Here is a 23,368-nt window from a genome sequence, read left to right on the forward strand (position 1 = left end):
TTAAAGTCCGATTTTTGGATTTTATCCTGTCTACGGTGTATTTTTAAACCAGGGGTTTCTCAAACATCACTGAAATGAATGTTCAATTTGGTTGTAGAACTCGACAAGCAACAAGCAGAGTGACCTTAAGGTGGTTTAAGCAAGTGTGGTGAAGAAATGATAAATTTTGAATGTAAACTTTCTAATTTAGTGGCACATTAGCAGAGCAGCTTCAGTGTTTTGTGTCTACATGAGCACAGTAATGTGATGTTGAGTCAGAGCCCAGCACACAATCACTGCAGAGGTAAAAGGACTTTAGTTATAATAGAAAAGAAAATAAAAAACGCTACACTGCCTGTGTAAAAATCTGAATTGATCAGTTTTGTCAGACTAACTCAGGGGTGACGGGAAAAAATGCAGCTGCAACACTTGTTAGATAAATACAGCTTTGCAAGTAAGGAAAACAAATTGCCATTGCTGAGAAAACTGTTATTTCACAACAGCAGTTTCTAAGCGCACTCTACATGCAGCTTGCAAATCTACCCAAATGACAAAGAAAAAAAGATCCTCTCTCACAAATAAATTTAAAAAAAATGTGTCATTTATTTGTGTGACTGTGTGTGTGTGTGTGTGTGTGGGTGTATTAAGTCACACTTGGTGTGGGTAAGCACTTCTCCCAACTACTGATTGCTTGAATGTCAGGAATTTAGGGGTGAGAAATTTGGTGGTTGCTGTGCTACACACAATCCCATGTAAATTCTCACTCTGTGGGAAACACTGCAGTGGAAATTGCGCACAATGATAAAAAGAAATGCTCTCACCTCATACGGCTTTGTAAAAGCAGGCACGCTTCCATTAGATTATTTAGCAATGGCTGCAGTGATTTATTTGAGTTCTGCTCCTCGGGGCTCACCTTTGGCATCTTGTGTTTAATACCCTGAACGTGAGGTGTTTAGGGCACATAAACTGTACTGACCTGCATTACATGCTCCCATTGTAAACTGATGGACTTTTTGCATGCAAATCACCCACATTTGGCAGCACATGTAAATTAAAAGCCTGTTTTAAACAGTGGAGTAAAATTTAGAATCCAATCATGAAAAAAAAATGGCAGTTTTGTAGTTCGCTGGTGACTATATGTACATTTCCTATTGTTTTATAAACTCAGACTGTATTTTTAATGTGTTTAATAAGCACTAGTATAGTACATTTAAATGCAAGTAGAACATTTAGTGATGTGCAGTCAGAGCAAATCAGAGCATTTCTAAATTGGCAATTTAAACACCCTGGAATCTAATAGTTTATGGGTATGGGGATAATTAACTTATTTTTGGTCCTCATTTTCTGGTTTACCAGACCCAGTGTCTGCCCACAAAATGACACTGGGTCTGGTAAACCAGAAAATGATAATAACAACACCAAGTATCCATCTTGGAAAAGGAGGAGTTACTTTCAGTTAGTTTTTTTTGTTTGTAGCAGTTGCAGGGCAATGGAACTTGAAACCCAGATATGAGACGCTGCTCGTTCTGCAGCACCCACAGCTAGGAAAGCTGCATCCGTCATGCAAAGATCATCCCCACCCTGTCTCTTTGAAGTAATGGCTTGGATCTGTGGAGGCAACATGGTTTCATCCAAACAATTTTTCCCTACAGAGAAACACAAGTATGAAAAGGTTGTGCTGCCACGGAGCTACTTATTGAAAAATGCATCAAACTCACTGTGCATGAAGGATGTGAAATGCTACGAGACCAGGTGTAACACGGCTAACTCGATCAATTTTCAATCAGGCCATGCTCCTCAGTCATTCATAATTCTTTTTAGCATGTAAGTGACTTTTGAATCTTTCCACACTGGGGGTGTGCTTAACTCATACACCCTTTACAAAGAATGTCAACAAGTGCAGCGGTAGTTAATTAAAGGAGGCAACGTGTCATGCGGATAACGCTGATTTTCCCTGTGAAAAATAAAGTTAATTCATTTTGAATTTAATCTCCAATATGTGTTCAAATCAGGGTGTCAGTTCCACTGATATTTGACCGAGTCAATTACATTTCTAAAAAACTCCAGAGATTTATAGTGTCCTTTAACCTGACCATATGAATAATTTATTACTTTCAAGCAAAACCCAAGGAACTCTTATTAGTACAAAACTCTCATGTAGATCTGTGTTTAGTCTTCAGTTTTTAAGAAAAAAGCTGGTTTTTAAGGTGAAAGCTGTCAGTTTGTTTAGTATGGAGAACATGACAGAGAATTTATCATGGCTTCTTATTTGAAAGGTTTTCTGTCTCTCAACATGGCAGCTGATTAAGTTTTCTCTTTCTGGGCTGTCATTGGCACTTTGCCCATTCTGGGGCCAAAAAACACCTGTCCAGGCTGTCACTTACTAAAGTTATGACATCATAAGGCCCCTCCATTGTTTTGAAGTGAAGGCACATCAGTTTTATGGGCTCCGGTGCCCAGCGGATGATTTGTGAGTGCTATTATCCCCTGAAATCGCTCTGGAAAATGGTTCCAGTGTGAAGATAGGAATTGGTGACAGACAGAGTGGGGGTGGGCGGAGGGGCTTGCTTAGTAGTATAGAAGTAGTCAAGTGGTTGTGTTTGTATCCAGTAAAAGCAAGATCTTGTTCCCTTTTTTTAATAGAGAAAAACTCTACCAACACATTATTTGGGTTAAAAATAGCCTTCTTAAAAAAGATAAATGTCATCCAGTAATTAGTAACAAACGATTGGCTGAGAAGTTGAGGAGGAGATGGAAGAAGAGAGACAGGGTGAGTAAGCAAAAGGGGAGGGGGAGGGGGGTGAGTGACCAATAACCTAGTTACAAAATCAGCATGCAAGCATTTCATCTTTTTCTTCACATAGAAGCGGTGCAAACAGGTTTGCCCGCCATCCAGCTGACAGGGGAAGTTTTCATTTCCAAGCTTGACTAATTCATTATAAAGCCATCTGAGTGCCAGAACTCTCTGTTGTTATAACTTGAATCTTAGAAATATAAACTGCTGAGTATTTAAAATATTAATTTCAAACTCCCCCGTCTTGGAGGTATGCAAAATGTATCTCTTGAGAAATTCACTTCACTGACCATTTACAACGAGCGGTTCAATTTGTCTGAAGCTTCCTCCGTCCTAGCAACAAAATAAGGAGATCGCTGATAAGAAATGCTCATTAATCAGGTCTGTGCAGCAATTGAAGCTGTGCGCCATCTATTTCCCTTTCAAGAGTTTGCTCTTCTTTTCAAAACTCAAAGTCGTGCGAGAACAAAAAAAAAAAAAAACGCGAATCTGTTTGGAGGAAAGCATCGCCACAAGCTTTCATAGAACCAGCTGCCTGCACACAATACGTGGTCAAATGTTAAGGTTATCAGCGGAGTCCAGAAGTGAAGGAGCCCCTTCACCACCCTTTCCACACCTGCACTGAGGATTTCAGTTCACTGGCAAAGCCCTCTATGACAGCGCAAAGCCATTCTGCTGGATGGAGATAAAACGTAATACTAAAGAAAGTTAAATAATCAATTCCAAAGAAATCCCTGAGTATTAATCTAGAGCAGACCGCAGGATGGTACCTCCCGGGGGATTGCAAGATGATTTGCAGAGGGATTTAGGAGATGATTCACAGCCTATGAAAAAGTTATATACTAATATTTTCTAAAATACAAACATTTTATCAAGTTTTAATTCATTCTTAAATTTGCACGATGATATGTTCAATTTCTCTCTGCAAAAAGAGGAATTGTTCTTCTCTACAGTGACCCTATTGTCACACTGAGGCACATATTTAAGGCAATATTATCAAAACGTGTAGACTACATTCAAGATAATGTAAAGCTGAACTGTCTGTCATTTTGTCTTTCAGTAAGTTGGATGTGTCACACCTTTCCATTCAGTAGAAGAAAATTCAGTATTTTCTGCACAGCTTAACATTGCACTCACAGATGTGCTCAATTTAGTATAGTTCTTCTGACCAGAGGATTATACTGGGTTCACTGGATGGGAAATAAAATTGCACATCATTACACCACTAACGATGTGCAATTCATTTGCAGATATACACTTAATATAGTGAAAAATTCTAGTTCTGTTATTCTCTTATCTGTTGTTGGCTGAAACTTTAGCGCATTAAATGCATTGACACAGTTTGCACCTTATAGTAAAGTTGCATGTGGGGCACGGATTTGCATGAATCAGTGGGATCAACTACATCTGCCAGAAGTTATATGTTAGTTACACTGTACACTAATGAGCATTGTGCAGTAATAATAATAATATGATTTTATGCTACATTTAACGAACCACCAATCTCACTAGGAAGTATTTTGGTCTTCCAAGATTCTTTTTCAACTTCATCTACTTTATCTTTAAATTTGAACTCATTTCTGTATTTTTTTGTTTTTGCACTCTGAGGTCCTTCCCTCTCCTCTCTTGCCCTAATGCTGTGGGTGTACATGTACCTACATGTAGAAATAATTTAGGAGCACTTTATGGCTCACAATGAATTACTGTGATCTTGCGTTTCACAGGTTACCACTTGAGTAAGATGTCACATGCCTTTTGTCCATGTCCTTCATTCCACGCCGTTCCCCATGAAAGCGGCTCCATGGGGAATAGTGAATTGTGACATTATCAGAAAGTGCTGGTAAGGATGGTTAGGGAGGAGTATAGCACAAATGCTGATACCTAGTAATAAGCAGCCTGGAGCCAGCCTCAAGTGGCCCTCAAGAAGAGCATTTGTTTTAAACCACATGCGGAGTGGTTGTTATTCAGTTGATGTTACAGTCCCATTCAATCAAACCGAGTGAAGAATCATATTTTTAGTATGCAAGTATGCATGGCATAAATGCTGGCGGAGAACTACATCAATACTACTTCAGAGTGTGAGAGGTAGGTTATTGGCATTCCCATGTGTTTCTGTTTAGCTTTCACTATAGCCTCGGTTTTGCTCTGTGAGAGATAGTGACCCTTGATGATTCACTGTGTATTAGCAAAAGTTCTATCAGCTGTCATTGAATGCTGATTTGGAAAAGCACGAAAAAAATATCTGCAACACCTAATATAAATGTATGATAAGAGATTTAAAGGCTTGATTTGAAAAGCTGCTGATACCACATGAAGGTAATACTTCTTTAAAATTGTTACTCGTAATCCACCAAAAGGATTATGGTCTTGAAGAGTAGTATAAATGTATCTTTCAGCTTTCTTAAACCAGCAAAAGGATGAAAAAGGACGTCAAATATTTTAAAAAAGCAATGGAATATTTAATCCACATGCACAAGCCATTAACATAATTTTGCAAGATAGCAAATAATTTCTGTCTGCTATATCTGCTTAAAATCGGATTTTTTAAAAATATTCCCAGATTCTGGACTTCTTTAAAGGGAATATATAATCTAAATGACCCTGCACACGAACATGCACGCCTTTGATCCTGCATCATGTGCTGCAGTCAAATATCTCAGGTGTAGGGATAAACGATTAAAACCCCAGTGACACTGTATACCTGTATACAGGGTTTATTCAGTTACCTTGCAGATTATTTTTAAATAAAAGCAAAGTGAAGTTTCGTCTTATCTCTTTGGATGTGATCTCCACCTCCTGTTTATTCAAATCTTATTCTCTCTGTAGTTGGATAACTCTTGCTCCGGTCCCTATGAAAGCTCACCCTGAACTTTTAAGTCCAAATCTTTTTCATCCTTTTGTAAAATTCTGAGCCTGACCAAGGAAGTGGATTCAACTGAAAAGAAGATGAATAAAGGCACACGTTTCAATTGCAAGGATTTGTAAAAGCTGATAGAATGGATTTCTGTTTATTGCAAACCTTTAGGATTTTTTTTTAATCAAAGGAGCAAAGACTAATTTAGATTGCTTATCATTTATGTTGAGTAAATGAAGTTGAATAAACCTAAATATTAAATTTTTCTGTTTTTTAACTGTCATCTTAAATCTCTGTACAATAGTGTTTAAACCATAGGCGGTGTTCACAAACTAATCTCAGGCAGACTTTTCCATCTGCAGATTTTGATCTAATCTTACCCTTTTGCTCGCAGCCTGAGAGCTAAAACGAGCAAATTGTTGTTATTTGCTACACTTGCTCTTTCTTTTCACTCAGTGAAAACCTAACACAGTGAAAAGTACTTTTTTTGTTTTTATTTTTTGTTTTTTTTTTTAAACTCAGACAAGAAGGATAACACTTGGAAGGAAAAGAGAAATCCAACCTCTTATTGGGAGGTTATTGGCAGCAACGTCAAAGACTCGTCTCTGTCTGGTCTTTTTAAAATCAGCAGCAGTTCCAAGTGCAGGTAGCTCTTAAAATCCTTAATAGAATATCAGTACCTGCACATGCAGTCGATCATCATTACAACATGAAAAACACTACAATTTGTGCTAAGAATGCATAGAAATGTGATTATTTCTACCAGTTGTCTGAGGTATTTTTTCACCCTTCAGTTAATGTCAGTTTTAAAGTGCCGTGAAAATGTAGTGACACGCTTTTGTCTTGACTTTGAATCACCGTGACAGTTAGATGGAGTTTCTGAGTGGACTCAAAGTGACAAGTTTGTCCAATGATGTGGCGCTCAATGTTTTGATGTCTCAAAATGTGATGGTACCAGTTCAGCCTTTAAGCACAAACCTCAATTCCTATCGGGTTCCAGTGAAGAGTAGTGCAAACACCAAGTGATGGAGACGACACAGTCAGAGATCTAGAGAACCAGAATTTCGTAAGGTTAAACAACACTGGGCAACATGACCAAAGAGATAGCATCAGCAAGAGCTGCAGGTATTACCTTGTAAAGTAGCTAGGAAAGCAAAAAAATATGGATCTAAACTCCAAGAAAAAAGACAAGCTGGAATACCCGATTTGCAACAGTAGAAACCTGTGAAGGCTCCTTGCTTATTTAAGAATTACGACAAAATTTGTACTGTGCAGGACTATACATTAAACATCAAAACATGTGTTTTAACCTCTACAATTTCATTGTATTTTCTGTTACTTATTTGCTACCATTTACAAAGTGTCACTACGTCTGCAAAACAGACTGGTGGTTGCACTGGCCCACACATTTAGCTTGTGTAATCATGAAGCAGAGGCATTAAGTGGAAGAGAAAATGGAAATTCAGGTAAAGATGTTATCTTTGCTAGGACAGTTTCTCCTAGACGCACTCAAGCTTGTTTTGACAACAGTTAGGTTTTGAATATGTTCTGATACCTCTGAAATATCGCTCCCATGGAAAAAAAATGGCTTGTCTCACACTGATCCTATTCTGAGCTCTTAAAATGTTCCAGATTGTTTCTCCCACACCTTCATGAAAGAATTCTTTTTTTCCCCTTAAATGTTCTTCCTGTACTTGTGTCAGTGTGCTAAAGTTTATATCATATTTTGTTGAATAGTTTTTATTACTTGGATGTCAGACTAGTTGGGGATGATGCAGAAAGCAGAAGTGAAAGCTGCACATGTATATATATTTTGTGGGTTAAAGGATGCAGTGCCTATTAAGACACCAGCATAGTCATGTATTTATATTTATGTATTTATTCTTTTTTTTTCTTTTTTTTGATAGAAACGTTGTTACATCGTAGGAAACACTTCACAATACAGCAATTGACTTGTAATAAACTCCATATTTTACAGTATATCAAACATTTTTGGTCATTTTTTTCATGGCTTTACTGGCTTCAGCTAGACAAAAGTGGTTAAATCCCAAGCTCTTCTTGTTCACGTTTCCTTAGGCAAGACACAAGTTACCCAGCAGTGCTCTGTTTCCATAGATTCCATATAAAAATGGAAAAATCCTTGAAGCCCAAAAAGTAGTGCTTTAAATCTGAAAAAGGACCTGCACATGTATTGAAGTCTATTGGGGGGGGGGGCAGTAAAAACATGTCCTGATCAGTTTGTGATTGTTAGTTTCAAGTCTCATTGACCACAACATGACTGTTTGTAAATTGTGGTTCCCACTGAAGACAAAAAAGAAGGATAAAGCAGTGTGTGCTTTACACCTGCCCTGTTGTGTGACTAAGAAGTCACAACGAGTATAAAAGTCAGTTTCTTAGTCAGATCCACCTCTCACTCTTCACACTGGTCTGAAAACACCAAGATGGTAACAATGAAAAACACTTAGTCCGTCATAAACTGATGGGTGATAACAAGATAGAGTGTCACGACGAGTGTGATCATGCGTCTTGAACGCATCACAATTTTTAATAATTCATTTCTACAACAGTCCCTCATACTTTCAAACCAAATTTAACCTGAGCACATCCTTAATAAAATCCTCTTCATTTCGCTTGCTTCTCCAGTTCTTGAGTTAATTTAATCTTATATCCATTTTAGTTATTACTTCATATTTGAGCTGAGACAAAACATATCTTTAATACGTCTCTATAGACAAAGAACACATTATCGTCATGAGCAGTAGCACAATATTAAGTAAAGTTGCAGTTCTTGACTAAATGCTTGATTAAATTAACTACAGATCACATATATAACTGGGTGATTGGCACACATTACGCCAAAGCAAGACAGGCACTGATTCCAAAATCCCACGTGCAAGTAATGGAAATGGAAAAAAAAAAAAAAAAGATCCTTCAGTGGTTTATCTAATTAGTGCCGTTAGCTTCGAGTTGCACTGTCGAGACATATTATAGAGCGAGAGCACACGGCAAGGCAAACGGCAGTGCAAACAGCTAAGCAAACTCCACGGTCTAATACCGTATCCTTCTGCCCTGAGGTTAAACAGATCCACTAATCTTTCTCCTTGTTTGGTCTGGGCTTTGCACTCATCCAGGCAGCACCCACAGCAATTGACGGCAGCACAGTCAATGCTCCACTGTCTTTCAAGCTGAATGATTTGGCTCAACATGTAGGTGCAAAAACATCCACCTACTGATAATATGATTGATGTCTGCATTAGTCAGGATACAGTAAGATCCTTGTTACTCCGATTTCTTAATCAACCAGAGGAAAACATTCACCAGATGGGCATGCCTATCGATCTATAATGTATGCTGGAAGCATATGACTCTCTATTCTAAAGATGAAAAAGCACTGGGAGACTGATGCATTGGCGTGTAAACAAGCTGACAGGCAGCTTTTCAGACAGTTACATAATAAAGACTTTTTATCCAGACACATCGCCCCCCAACTGGGATGTTAGCTGAGAGCAGATAATGAAGAGCCAGAGTAGATGTCCACTGAGATCTATGACCGCGCTTAGACTTATGGAAGCTGCCGCTCATTCCTCTCTAACATAATGCTGATGTTGCAGGAAAGCAAGAGCCCACACTTGAAGGAGGACCCTGGCAGTTTCAGTCAGGGGACACCAAGTACTAGGAAACTGCATTATAGACCTTCCCTTCTGAGTATTTAAAAATGGAAACACTGGGAGGCTTGTTTTATTGCTTATGCTTTCGATGAGATCTCTCCAAAGCACTTCCGACAGTTCGTAGCAGTGTGAACATGTTTTTGTTAGAAAATGCCCTCTTAAGGTGAGTCTTGTGGAGATGCAGATGTCACTGGACATAAAACAGCAATTTCAGGATGGGGTATTCTGAGGTGATGCTGTGATGAGTGAAAATGTGATAAGAAGGGTTTAATCTCTGTGGATATAAAATGTAGCTTGGTATCCACCTGTCCTCATTTCATTTAATGTGCATGCATTTCCTTCTATGTGCATTTCTCTATGTCGGCACATTCTATTATTTTTTTGTGATCTGTAGTGAGCTATATTCATACTAATGCACAACCAGGTCTGTGGTCAACCCTAATCATGGTCAGATCTCTTCCTTGTGATGGTTGCTGTGTTAAAAGATAGAAAACTGTCTAAGTCACAGCCATAATAAGATGTGGCTGAAGTCTGACTGCTGAGAAAAAAAAGGTGCTTGAATGCTTCCTTTCTTATCTCCCTTAGCAGAGAGTACACAGGTCTATCCATAAGAAAAGGAAAGGTGATAATGCCACCTCACAATCCAGAGCAGTGCACCATCTGACGGTTCACAAACACAAACGATCAACTCGACCTGTCAAAGGATGCAGATCTTCATGTAAATTACTGATGTGTTTCCATCTCCTGGTATAACTTGCTAAGATGCTTATACAACTGAGCTTTTAATAATATCTTTACTTTACAGGTTAACTGTGAGCTTTAAGCTTTTTATGAAGTTGTTACTTTTGTCAGACAGCTCTAGAAGTTTTCTATATCTGTATAAAGACTGCTATATGAAAATGATCAAAGTAAAGTTGAGATTATTTTGCGTGTCTACTCTGCGTTAGTTAGGTCCTCATTTTAAGCCTTCCTTTATTGCCAGCCTTTAGGATTATCATTAATTAGTTTGACTTCAGTCACAGATACTAAAAGTCTTAATGAATACAAAAGTTTAATTACATCATCTCTTCACCGAGAAGACACAATATGAGTGGCAAGAATGAAAGCAAACACTCTTATTTCGCCGTTACATTTGGTAACTTCCCTTTTTTGTCTATTTTAACATGTGGCAAAGCATCTAAGATGTGCTTTTTGCAGTCCATCTTCAAAACATGGTTTGTACTACATTTCAAATCCCCATCAAGATCTGCCATTATATAATTAAATCCTTAAAATCTTTCCTTGACCTCATGAAGTTTTATACTGAGGTAAAAAAAAAAAAAAAAGACAAAAATGTCATCCATACATCTATCCATCCAATTCAGGGTCATGGGGGCTGGAGTCCAAGCTGACATGAGGTGAGATGCATTCAAATTCACACCTAAGGCCAACTGAGAATCATTAGTTGTACCCTGAGAGAACATGTAGCCTGAGAGAACACAGAAAAGGCCAACAGGTTGAGACCCAGACCCACCTTGCTGTTGAGGTAACAGTAATTACCACTATACTATCAGCTGCCCAGGAAACCACAACCCACAAACACAAAGAACTTTGAAGTGACTCTACTATACTACTCTCTTAGTCTCAGTGTCGTATTTTTTTATTTTATTCATCACATGTTTCTTATTATTGCAATTTTTTGCTTTTCGTGATGCTTAGAAAACCGCATGTACAGAATATTCAGTCGGCATATCCTGAGTGCCATGCCTGTCTTTTACCATGTCAGGACCCAACCTAGCAGTGACCATGGATACCACAGTTTGCCCTGCACCACTGCAACAGTCCATCACTGTAATCTATATGGTAATACTGCAAACAGTTTAGCCTGCACCTACTGTATTAATTGAATAAAATAAAATAATAAAATAAAATAATTAAAAACAGCTTCTCTATATGAAATAATGAAATAATGAGAATCACTGCAATTAAAAAAATAATAGCATGAAAAAAACCCAACAATACTACATTCAAGTTTCCAAGTTTAGTTGTGTTGAGATTGCAAAGAAAGCTACATTTGTTATTTCTTAATTGTCTGACTGATTTCTAAATTAGGTCGCTGACAGTTCTCTACAAAAAAATCAGTGCTTGTAGCCAAAGGTGTTTAATTTTCAAATGGTTTGATTTATTAAACCAGCAATACAACACTCAAAGATATTCAGTTCAGTGGCTCATAAAACAAAGAAAAGACAAAGCTCAACTGGGATTAGAGGAATTAGGCACATTGTGTTTCAAAATTATTTTATTAATATAATTATTAAAATAATTACTTAGAAAGAAAGAAACAAAATAGACTGGGTAACATCTAATTCACATTCAGAGATGGAAAGGAAATGTTTGTTTGGGTTTTTTTTTTCCAGGAGTTTGTGTTCTTGAGCATTTCTTAAGAACATAAACTCCTGGGAGATATTTTTTTTTATTTTTTTTTTTTAGATATTTTCTTTTAGGTTTTAAAGGTTAAAGTGCAACAGATTAATGCTGTTATGTTTGGATCCCCAAGAGGTTTGTCAGTCTCAAAGATAACGGCATCTGCTGCCTGTCACATGCTATTCTACTGACAACTGCTGGCAGCAACACACAAAGAAAGCTAGTGTAAATAATGAACGATGTAAAAATAACAAGTTAATGCTGTGGATATAAAATGCTGCATGAAGAAAAATGGCAAAACTGAGGCAAGCTTCTGTAAGTAGCACTTGGTAGTTGCAGACCCATCTCACTACTGCCAAGGCACTGACACCAAATGAACATCTAATGCATATCTGGCAATAAAATCCTTTCACAATTCCCAAAGGATCCGCTGCAGGTGTCACAGTTACAGGAAATGACACCCTTGCACAGTCCTGTACAGACTGTAATTGGCCAGGTACTTATGCAATGGGTGGTTTTGATGTGATTGACTGGTGTATTTCAAGAATAGACACCACCATCTGAAATCTTTTGTTGCGTAATCAGATGTAAATGTGATTAGTAGACAGCCTTGCCTTCTTGTCTTACATAAAGACTAAAATTAGATCATCCACACAATGACACAAATAAAATTACGTTTGAAGCTTCCAACCATAAAATGTAGAGTTTGCGATATTCGTGCAGCTACCCGAACATACTCGCTAACCAGACAACAACATTTTTTCCTACATCTTTGCAGGGCTTAGACAAGTGTCAGGATGTTACAGTCCACCCAGTGTAGAAGCAAGTCAGGAAGTGTGCTCTTAACCAAATGTTTAGTTCTCCTCAGTGATGACAGTCTGCTAGACAGGTTGGTCACTCTATTAAATCAGAGTTCCTCCTCCCCAGAGGCTGAAGTAGTTCTTGGGAGATTAAGGTGATAGAGTGTGGGTAAAGACAGCTGCCTGGGTCATATGCCAGGGGAGAACCTAGACTGCATTTTTATAACCTTGATGGCCCTTTTTACTGACATTTACAGTAAGCCCACTGCTTGCAGCAGAAAAGAACTTAGGTCATGCCAGACTACCGTGAGCCAGTCTCAGCTATGCATGTTCAGCCTTACAGAGCATTTATTCAGAATTCTCAGATTTGTTGATGAAGGATTAAAATGGCTGCTGGCCAGGAAGATTGCAATCCCCGTCCAAAGCTGCCTATTAGATATTTAAAACCCTTATCATCTGACAATTTTGTGAATAATTTCCATCATGTTATAATGCAGCAGAATTGCTAGGAGCCTTCAAATCATTTTCCTACATGATTAGAGAACACTGAAGCGCACTTAAGTTTATGCAATGTCTGATCAGACTAAAGGCTTTTCCTATTAGCATAATAAATGAATTAGAGCACCAGAGACAAGAATCGCTAGGCAGTTTTTCACCACAGGGAAATAATTTGGCCAATGTATTGTCTAACTGTTTGAGACAACAGTGGTGTGTCACCCAGCCTCAGCATGTTTCACCCTCCAGTGTTCCCGAAATCTTTCCATCCAACGAAAAGCCCTGCTGGTGCCCGGATTCTGCTGAACGTGGGGGTCCTATGATTTCTCTGCCATCTTCTGTTTTGTGATTAGTCAAAACATGACTGACACGGCGCAGACAGTAATGCGTCTCTGCGGCGACGTTCCATAAACACAAGTTGTTATCATGACGCTACATCTTTTCAGCAACACAGACTTAGTGTATTAAACACTGTGGCCTCAGGACTCAGGGTTTATCCTATTATCACCTGCTCGTGTCTTCCCCTCCCCTTGTGTCTTAAACTAAGGTTATTGCTCATCCACAGTTCAAAAGAAGGTATTTTCTTTATCTATTTTTTACATGCTTGCCCTTCATATACTAAAGACACAAGCAGCAGCTGTTATTTCCATGAAGTGTACAAGTCTTTGTTAGAGAGATTTTGAAACTGCCTGGGTTCCTGTGAAGAGTTCTGTGTAAAATTTACACACATGACATGTGCCTGTTAGTGTCCATATGGGTGAGAGTGCTTCAGCACTCTGGGATAATGGTCTCAGAGGGCTGTGGCTGAGGGTGCGAACATATAGTGAACTCAGGCCACAGTCATTTACATCAGAAGCAGTCAGAACCATCGTCATTTTTTTTGGTTCTCCTGCTGGATGTATATATTATGGATAATGAGGATTATAGGTCTCCTGGGATTGAATACTGTATAATTTACAAAGTGGTCTATGACACTTTTCTGCCCTTGAAACAGCACCACTGTCTTAGGACAGAGACTCGAAGAAGTGCTGGGTTGTGAGCTAAAGCTTGTTTAAGTCCTAGCAGAAACTTTAGTTTGATTTTTGGATTCATAGTTACAATTAACAAGCTGTACATTACGCCATCACCAGCCTCCACTCCAAAACAATGACAAAATGAAGACAAAGAAATGCCTGCATCAGTCCCATCCCCAAATGTGTGTGCATGTGTTCAGATGAGAGGTAGTGTCCTGCCGAGAAGCAAGCAGAGTGCTTGATTGCACAGACGGGACATTCTCATTAGAATGGCTATTTTAGAAAATACGGGTGCAGCAATATGATGATTGTGCTCCTGACAGCATTAAGTCCACTGAAACCGCTGCATTTTTAGGCACGACTTATCTCCAAGATTCCTTGTGAACATTCACGGGAAAAAATGCACTGCAACACTATATTAGACCAATAATAAAGACCATATCAGAATAGTTGTTGATTTCTGTAGTTCACTTCTTCCTTTGTTAATATTTTTTAACGTTTGCTTATTTTTTTATTTATTTGTACTATTAAAATGATAAAATGGCCTTTACAATTATAAACAGGGAGTGACAGTAATTTATTGAAAATAGAGGTTTAATATGATTTAAAAAGAAATGTCAGAAATGGAACTGAGGATGGATTCAGGAATTTATGTGAAGATACTGTACATGCACATCTTTCACTTTATTTAGGTTTTGTGTTCTATTATAGCTTGAGTTGGGAGGCCTTCTATTGCTCATTCTGTGTCATCTTTCTTTTTGTGCAGTGGCCATGGCTATTAACCATCAAGCTGGAGCCTGATCAACCAAGCTTCTCTGGTGCTACACTAAATGGACACTCAGAATATGTCAACCGAGCACGAGAAAGCCCAACGGACTGCTTAACACTTGCTGTAAGTACGGATGCGCTCTGACTCTGCAGTGATAGAAAGTTCACTTATTAGTCAGACCAAGTCAAACCCCACGAGAGATTAACTCATCCTCAGTTCTGATTTTCAAAACGAATCATTTCCAAATTATGACCTGTCTGTTCGACTATTGTAGTGAAATATCTCTCCCGCTCTCTAAACTCATGCCTGTTTTTTTTTAATAACCTACATTTTTGTGCACTGAATTTCTGAGCTAGCTTAATGCACAGACTACCCTTGAAGCATTATTAAAGTGTATATGTGACATTTTTCCTTACTTTCCAAGAGTATTACCAGAGTTACATATGAGCTCTTGAACTAAAGAGGAGAGCTCACCCTGTCTGTGTACAGACCCTCGAAATTCAGAGAATCACAGGTAAGTTTTCAATCATGGTTCCACGTACTAAACTGACACCGTTTTTGGTAGTGTTTATGAATTTAAAAGCAGTCCAGTTGAGCTAAAGTTTTTTTTTTTTTTTTTTAAGATACCAGCTCTATATTCTACCATTTATATATATCTGTAATCTAATTAAGGTTTAAACCTGATCAGTTCACTTTTTTGGTTTTATGACATTTGACTTTACTGGTTTTGTTTAGTTTCGTGCTCTTATTTTTTTAGAAATAACTTGATAAATCACACATTAACACTGAACAGCTGACAGAAATGTTTAGCAACGGTTAATATAAAGTTCCCTCGAGAGTTTGAAAGAACACTGCTGATTTGTTCATTGTTTGCTCTGTAAACATCTGTTTACTTATAACAACATGAGGCATTACTATGTCTTTTTTGTGTTGTTCCCTTGCCTTTTCAGATAAGTGACTGTTACTTAACGCAGATTCACATGAAAAGCTTTGACACCTCTGGTCGTGTTAAGACTGCTGCTTCATCGCTTCAGCTAGTTTATTTGTTTTACAGCTGCTAAACCGCAAACTTTCAGCTTTGTTGACTTCTCGCAATTCAGTTCACACCTGCTTTTCCTGTGATCAGAGGCTGTAGCTATGGCTTCATCAGTGACACTCATTTAATGCCCTGTGTTTGAAGACCTTTTATAATTGTGTAGCATGTTTTCCCTGTCAGTCTCCCTTAATAAAATATTTGCATATGTGACTAGACAAGAACATGTTTCCGAGGCTGTGCGTCATGTTCAGAAGTTTCAAAAGCCATCAGATCAGATGTCAGTCTGCCGTGCCAGATGAGCTCTTCAGACAAAAAGGACACCATGTATAGCTATGTGCAAGTACTTGATATCAACAAGCTCACTTCTCATTCGAGGGCCGCGTGCGGACATTATCAGCAGATGTGGCATCGGCACGCACTCACACATACTCACGCCACTGTTTGATGCCGTTCCCCTAACAACACTGTCAAGAGCTCTCCCTCTACATCATAGTGATGCTGTCCAGAAACATATCTCAAATGGAGTTGCGGCTCTTTGAACTGTGATTTTGCGTTGATGTGTGCGTGCACTTGTCTGAGTGACTGCATATCTGTGTCTCTCATTTGCATGAGAGTTTGTCTCTTTGTGCAGGAGCACTTGTAGTTAAGTGTCTGTACAGTCATCCATTTCATTTTTTTGTGTGTATATTTGTTTGCAACAGACACCCAAAGGACTGTCAGGTCAGTTGAGTGTCAAGTGAGCCAAATCCTTGGCACAGATTAACAGAGAAGGGTAGTGCCAGCCTGTGAGGGCAAGAGTAGTGGGAGCAGTCATAGCAATTAGGAACCAGCAACCTCAGCAGCCAGCCCTGCACTTACCCTGCCCGGCTCAGGATAACAGAAGAGACACACTCGCACAGACACATAGGCATGCATGGGGATGTGCTCACTACATGCCCACTTATAAGTTGGTAGCTAATACATATGCAACACTGCGCCAAACACCATCCATTAGGTGCAACGGGGGCTTGAGAGCACTGCTAGAAGTGTCAAATATGCATGAGAGAGTGGAGGTCTGTGTCTCATAATCCCCGAGGCAATTAATACAATCGTTTCCAGGGCCAAGCACCTATGTGCACACATCTAACCGCTCTATGGGCTTGTTGAATTTTTTAGGTAGACTAATTTACAGATACGTTGGCCAGAGGCTAGCTTTTATTGATTGGACCCGTCTGGAAGCCGACGGCAAGCCATACATTGAGAATTCTCTACAGTGATGTATGAGGCTGTGGGGACAACACATTCACACTGTAAAGCACTGCTGGAAAACTGTGTTTAAAGATAAAAAGCATCCTCTCCACATACTTATGCTGTAGCAGTGATTGAGCTGTGATGCAGTGTTTGATTTGCTAAATTGAGTTGAAGTTAAATAGCAGTTTAATTGTTTAATTATGACAGGCTGTGAAATCGTTTTCCGCTGAGACTTATACCATGTAAAAATCCACACAACACAAACATGACGTTTGTAGACACAACCGTCACAGAGAATTCAATTTTTCATTTATTTTTTTGGTTTCCATCGCATTGCCGGTCCTGCAGAGCGTGGCGTCATTTTCAGTGTATTGTAAAGCATTTAATATTACCTCGCTTTTTGTTGTTGCTCCTGCAGATGTTTTAGCCCCCCAGTCAAATATTGATTGAAATGCTCGGCCCAGTACGAGGCGAGGGGAGGGCTGATATTCAGAGGCGTTCAGTTGGTGGTGAAGCATTATTGATTACACTTAAAGTGACAAGATGGAGGAGGCCCACTTTGACACATTATCCCTATTGCTGCCAACAGACAAAGTGCGGGCCAGAGGAGCAGTGCCGATTGATTTGTGTGATCATGAACGCCCTGAGACCCATGAATCAGTTGTCCAACCTATGCTGCTTAAAAAGAAGTCAACAATTTTTCATGACAACATTGTAACGTAAAGACTGGCACCCTATTTGATTTAAGAAGGCAAGCAAATACCGGCGTAATGGATGATCTTCATGTACATTCTGACAAGGCGAAAAGTCCTCACACCTCTGGCAATAATACCTAGTGTGTAAAGCTGGTTTGAGAAGGCAGGTATTGTGGGCAGCTGGTTCAGGCATCTATGGGATTTTGTTGTGCATAATTCACTGGTGAGGCATGAAGCTGATATAGCCTCTCCCAGTCTTATGATCATCCATCAGGTAAAATTGCTTTCTTCTAACATTAGGCTGTCAACGAGAAATAACAAATGTAGCCATGCAGAGCAACACATGATTACAGGGTAATAATGCCCCGAGGTCAGAGAAATGTGACCTCATTCAGAGTAGTTTGTTGAAGGAAGCAAGAGAAATACTAGTCAAATTAGATGAAAAGTCACCAGGGAATGGCTCATCTTGCTTTGAGGTAACTGCTGTCAGGAGGCCCACTAGCTTTTTTAAAATCACTGTAACAGCTTGTTTCATATAATTAAAAAAAAAAAAAACATCCATTTTTGACTATGTGCTTAAAGAAAGTAGTCGAGCAAATATGAGCTTTGACCACCGCTCCAAAACATCTCTTGCCAGTTGCAGAGGGCTATTTTGAGCCACATCTTTGCTCTGATTGCTATTGTGTAAATCCATCACTATAATCTTCCAGGAAATTGCACAGGCATTTCCAGAGGTCTAATCGAGATATGGGTTCGCTGTCAGATTGAGTAGGAGTAAGAATAAAGAGGAAAATTAAGGAGAGTCGAGACAGATGGAATGAAGGCGTATATATTCAAGTTGCACATTTTTAAAAGTAAAATATAAAGAGATGCTTCGGAGGGTTGTGATGGGTTTGCGGAGAAGGGGAAATTAATAGGTAAACAAGATATAGCAATTTAAAGGAGGGAAAAAGGGGGGGGAAATGTTTGACACGCTTCAGTGATCGCAGATTCTTCCATCCCAATGTGCCTCTTCCTCTGTGTCGCCTGCAGGTCTCTGGTTTCCATGTGCTGCATAACCAATTACCCATGACAATAAGATAAGGATAGCCAGCTGCAAATGATTAACATGCACTAAACAAACACCTCCTGGATTCATAAGACAAAATTTGGATGCATGTAAAAAAAAACAAAAAACATGCAAATATAAGAGCCACAATGAACTGCAGGACAAGCATAATGCACGTAATTTTTCTGCACTCACAACTAGTGTAATGACAGGAGGCTCTGCAAAAGCAAACACCATGGCTTTACATCACAGCAAGCACGGTTATGTGTGAGCTTAAACTGTGAGGTCTAAATGGCGTTCTTCTTTGCAGAGAAGAGCTTAAAGGGCATTTTAATGAACTAAGCATATTGCAGTGGCATTCGATGTCACAGCAAAGTGAAGAATATGCTGTGTTCCCTACAAAGAAATTCAATGACATGGAAGTAATGGAAGCGAATCTGTGCACTGATAATATTGTTAACTTGAAACCAAAGTGAGATTTTCCTTGCGCTGGTTTCCAATCAAGAACAACTGTGGTGCAATTCACAGACTTTGCATAAAAAAGTCCTTCACCCTGAAGAACTAGAGTTCAGTTCATGTCCTCTATTACCATAGAAAAACTGAAACAAGTGGCTGAGAGGCACGTTCCTACTTGATAAGTTAGATGTGACAGCAGGCTCTGCTCCGCCCCGGGTAGTTTAGTGTGCGCTTGTGAACAAATACCGCAATGATGTGCAAATGTATTCTTATAACAACTTTACGCTGTTTAAAATTCCACCTTTGATTCATTTTATTTGTTACCTACAGTTTTTTCTCTCATCTGCTAATCAAAACGCAGGGGGGCTTTGGGGAATTTATGTGCATATATACATCTTTAATATTACCAGTATGAATTTCTGTGACATGGTAATATATTTTAATCATCTTAGGATTTTAGTGATTCAAATGAGCAGGTTTTCCAGCTGGGTGGGATTAGCAAATGTGCAGGGTGCTTAAACTGTGTGCAGGATTGTACCATTGTCTGTGCAAGTGCTAGTATACTTTATTTTGTGTGTAAATACTTGTGTGAATAAGCATCTGACCCTGTGTGGTTCATTTCCCCTGCTGGTTTTAATTAGGTTGTAAATGTCAACATATAAACTGTTCTCTTCCGCCATGTGAAGCACGTGTGCAGTGCTCGCGGTTTGCTTTGCTGGACGAAGGGCTGCTGTTCATCTTTTGTCACACGTTAACTTGAGCAATTAGAGAATGTGAATGACTCGAAGCTAAGGCCAAGAATAGCTACCTGAGGCGTCTCTCACTTCCTGACCTCCATTCCTCTCAAAGTGCATTACAACAGAAGCGGGGGATACGTGTCCTGGCAACCACCAATTATTAAAGCCACATGTCATTCACATGAGGGTTATTACTTGATCAAGTCCCTGAGAATAATGAGATACAGAAATCAGTAACTATAGCAGCAGAAAAAGAAAAATGATAAGATTCCAATAAGAGTTCCAAGAATTCAGACTATTTTTAAGCAGATTTAATTGAGCTCTTGTAAATGAACCACATCTATGAATAGATTACTGATAATGTGGTCTTGGCCACCTGGGAATTTGATCCCAAGCCCAGTGTGTGGCTTAATGAGCCACGGTGAAAAAGAAAATAGCTTCAAACGTACCTTTACACATATGAAGGAAATTACATCACATGTAAAACGCTTGCAGTTAAAATTGTTTTTTTCAGACACTAAAAACTTTTACAATGTAATTAACTTTTAAAGTGACCTTTGGGAATTTCTTGCACAAAGTGTTATTTTTTTATTATTTTTATAACGTTTAATTTAATTTGGTAGTCACTGATTAAAGAGGAATGGCTTATTGCAGCAAAGGTTAGATATCAGCTTGCAATAGATTCATGCAGCTTACTGCAACATCTGCATGCGTGTACATTTTTACACTTTGGAGAGAAAAGGCGTGAAATGGACCGGCATGTCTACACAGTTTGCTGTGATATTGGCATGTTAAATGCTGGCAGTGGTGTCAGCCAATTGCATAGGCTGTAGAGCCTACATGGATTCAACACAGAAGTCTAAGCTAATCTTAAATTACGACACTAAATCATGGAAACAGAACTCTGTCTAATCCATGCTGCCAGTATATGGATTTTGTACGTTTGTGGAATCCCCCAGTGGTGAAAGACGGTGTGCTTTATTATTTAAGCTCAGTCAACACTTCCTGAATTTCAAGCTGATATCTCACATTTAGAGTTATTATAAATTTTTGAAAGTGACATTTTTTTAATAAAAAGGAATTGGCTCATAAAATGGGACAGACTGAAATTTCACCATCAAGTTAAGATCAGCAAAATCCAGAAATAAGCCTCAGTTTTAGGATAGCTGTTCCAGTGATTTCTGATGAGATGCTGAAATTAGATTATTAGAAATAATGACTTGACCACCATTTTCATGTCTTATCTTAAATATTACAGTATCATCTATGTGCTCAGTAACTAAAGTGTCGGGGGGCAAAGTCACAGAGAGGAATTTAAGGCCATGTTATAAAGTTTCAGGTTTCCAGGTGTTGCTGTTCTTGCTTCACAAATTCTTCACAGAAGAAAAAGGGGAAAAAAGAAATAAGATGTATGGTTGCCAAAGCTTTACTGCTTGAAATTATATATGTATTATTCATCAGTGATCATAAATCAATTCATGGGGCTTGTTTTGGGAGTATGAATAATGCATTCTATATAGATTTTGTCTTAGTATGCTGAAGATCACATCAGGAGAGATATCAGTATGGACATGAGAATGGCTGATTAGTCGAAGTTATTCCAATCTGGGACACAATCGAAATCTAGGAGCAAGAGGTTAATCGCATAGAAAAGAATTGTATTCTTTGGAATGATCACGGGTTGTATAAGGCAAGTGATGAAAACTATCTGTGCTCTATGCCCCCTGGGTTATGCAAATGGACCTCCTCTTTCAGTAGTAAATTGATGTGTAATGTTGGTCTACTGGACTCAATATGCCGAAAATACAAACTGCCTGTGAGTGTATGTCTTTTTGTCACAGCTTCTTCACTGATTTAAGGCCAGTCAATTAGGCACGTAAAATAAATGTGACTATTAAACTGTTTTTTAAAACCTTAGCTTACATTTAGCAATAATTTCTACACACTGACCATGCATTAAAATTAACATGTTTGAGTCCATCCATCGATGTCTGGGTGTCCTTGACAGGTCACCAGTCTCTCTGAAGGCCAATTATACATCCATGACCAGATTTGAATCCCACTACTACAGTCCTTCCTACTTAACTGACTAAATGATGATATGAAATACCATACCATATAGAAGTACTGGAACACTAAGTGGTATTATCTCAAAACTTTGCATATCCCCCATTGACTTTGAATGTAACTGAATGCTATTTTTTATTTTATTTTGTTTTCAAATGTGCTTAGCTGTACAGTACATACCTACCGGTCATTTTCATTTCTAAAATGTCCTTGTAATAACTGACACACACCTCAGAAAAAGCTGTGTGAACTTTCAAATATTCACAGAAAAGTAGTCGTGCCGTTGCCAGATAGCAGACAGGGAAAGACATTAGCATTGTGTCAGTCTATGCAGCGTTCTTCTAGTACTTTAATGACAAAAGAAATTATGTTTATACAGCATCTTTCTGCAGGGGGGTCAAGAGCTATCATAAAAGGCGGGTTATAATCTGAACATTAGCAGTGGGAACACATTAGGAGCTGCTTTCTCAGACCATTATCATCCATCATGGCCATTATTAAAACAGATGATCTCATAAAAGACAAAGATGTACCTCTCAGTGCACGTATATTACACTGTATGCTGTATGTATCTTAAAGAATCATACACTATTTTATTTTAAGCCATTTCGAATATGCTCCGAATCAGTGACAGGAATGTTCTGAGGCAGCGGAATTTGCATACATGTTACAGCCACTCAGTGTGAGGGCAACATAAAAAATGCAATTTTCTGCATGAATTCTCACTCTTCAAGATGTCAGCTGTGCAAAGGAGAGGGTGCATAGCACCTGTAATTGCATTGCTGCTGACATTTCTCATGATTTCAACTCCCAGTGCAAAAGGTTTAAATTTGTTATTGAAAAGGGTCAAACTTCAGTTAAAGAAATACTTCACAATGAACTTTTTCAGTCATCCCTAACGGCCTGGTGTGCTAGACAATAAAACGCCCTTTCACTGTTATAAAATAGAAAAAAAAATAGCCTCCAAAAGAGCCTGAAAGACAGTGACATTTTATGACTGAGTTAAATGTAAACAAGGGAGGAAAAAAATTAAAAAGGCACTCATTAGGACTGTTGCCTCACAACAACCTGCTGGTTAACTGAGGCATTAAGTATGTGTGGTATTTGTGGCTTTGTCCCACACTCAAAACAGATAACAGTTCAGTAAAGATCATCTAAAGTGACCATAGGTATGGATCGTCTATCTGACTGTGTTAGCCTTGTGATGGAGGGGTTGCTGTAGCTCAGGAGGTAGAGCAGGTCAGCTGCTAATTGGAAGGTTGGTGGTTTGATCCCTGGTTCCAGTTTGCATGCCAAATATCCTTGGGCAACCCCGACTTGCTCT

The 23,368-nt window shown here is 38.8% G+C and overlaps 1 protein-coding gene across 3 annotated transcripts in view; it reads left to right on the forward strand.

The window, feature by feature from the left end:
- Positions 1-23,368, forward strand: part of chrm2a (cholinergic receptor, muscarinic 2a) — an 85,379-nt gene that overhangs the window by 14,191 nt on the left and 47,820 nt on the right. For all 3 annotated transcript variants that reach the window (XM_005923544.3, XM_042220485.1, XM_042220484.1), the window contains exon 2: positions 14,773-14,898. The gene's annotated coding sequence lies outside the window, so the exon portion shown is untranslated. The remainder of the gene's footprint in view (positions 1-14,772; positions 14,899-23,368) is intronic.

Source organism: Haplochromis burtoni, unplaced genomic scaffold (assembly GCF_018398535.1).
Source record: "Haplochromis burtoni strain Fernald_Lab_line unplaced genomic scaffold, NCSU_Asbu1 Contig_49, whole genome shotgun sequence".
Lineage (NCBI taxonomy): Eukaryota > Metazoa > Chordata > Actinopteri > Cichliformes > Cichlidae > Haplochromis > Haplochromis burtoni.